The following is a 1,083-nucleotide window of genomic DNA, read 5'->3' as shown; positions in this document are numbered from 1 at the left end:
TTTTGTCTTTAGTGCTGAACAAATTGTATGTGAATCAACTGATGTGAACAAGGAATGCTTGCTGCTTGTCATGTGGGCAATTCTCCACCTCTCTCCACAACCCCAGTTTTTTTTTTTTTTTTTTTTTTAGACAGAGTTTCGCTCCTTATTACCCAGGCTGGAGTGCAGTGGCATGATCTCGGCTCGCTGCAACCTCCACCTCCCAGGTTCAAGCAATTCTTCTGTCTCAGCCTCCCAAGTAGCTGGGATTACAGGCACCTGCCACCACACCCGGCTAATTTTTGTATTTTTAGTAGAGACAGGGTTGGCCAGGCTGCTCTCAAACTCCTGACCTCAGGTGATTCGCCTGCCTCGGCCTCCCAAAGTGGTGAGATTAAAGCCACCGTGCCCGGCCAACCCCAGCTCTTTTCTCTGCAAACCCTGTGTAAACCATGCTGTGCACCCTGGGAGGCTGATCTCTAGGGACTGGTTTCTGGTTGGCCAATGGTAGGCACCAGTAGGAGGTTGAAGCTTGGAAAGAGATGGGTCTGGATATTTCTTCCTCCTGTGTCTTCCGTGACTCGGCCTGGATTGGGCAGTGGCTGCAACCCTCTGTGGCTTCAGCCTCTGTGGGGTGGATCCTCTGCATAGAACTAACTCTTAACCAGATTCTGGTTACATCTTCTGGCCTGGGGACCTGGGGGTAGTGATGGCTTCTCCACTTACTAGTCCCTGGGTGCCTGGGCATCTCTGGCTGCTTCCTTTAGTCCTGTCCACACTTCTGTAAATAGTTACTTATTAAAGTCTTTTTAAAAAGCCTAGCTGATGGCCAGGCGAGGTGTCTCTCACCTGTACTCCCAGCACTTTGGGAGGCTGAGGCAAGCCAATTACTTGAGGTCAGGAGTTGGAGACCAGCCTGGGCAACATGGCAAAACCCTGTCTCTACTAAAAATACAAAAATTAGAATTAGCCAGGCATGGTGGCACATACCTGTAACCCCAGCTACTCAGGAGGCTGAGGCAGGAGAATGGCGTGAACCCAGGAGGCGGAGCTTGTAGTGAGCCAAGATCGCACCACTGCACTCCAGCCTGGGCGACAGAGTGA

The sequence above is a fragment of the Mandrillus leucophaeus genome, unplaced genomic scaffold (genome assembly GCF_000951045.1).
Source record: "Mandrillus leucophaeus isolate KB7577 unplaced genomic scaffold, Mleu.le_1.0 Scaffold727, whole genome shotgun sequence".
NCBI lineage: Eukaryota > Metazoa > Chordata > Mammalia > Primates > Cercopithecidae > Mandrillus > Mandrillus leucophaeus.
The sequence above is the reverse complement of the archived record's forward strand: the minus strand, read 5'-3'. Positions refer to the sequence as shown.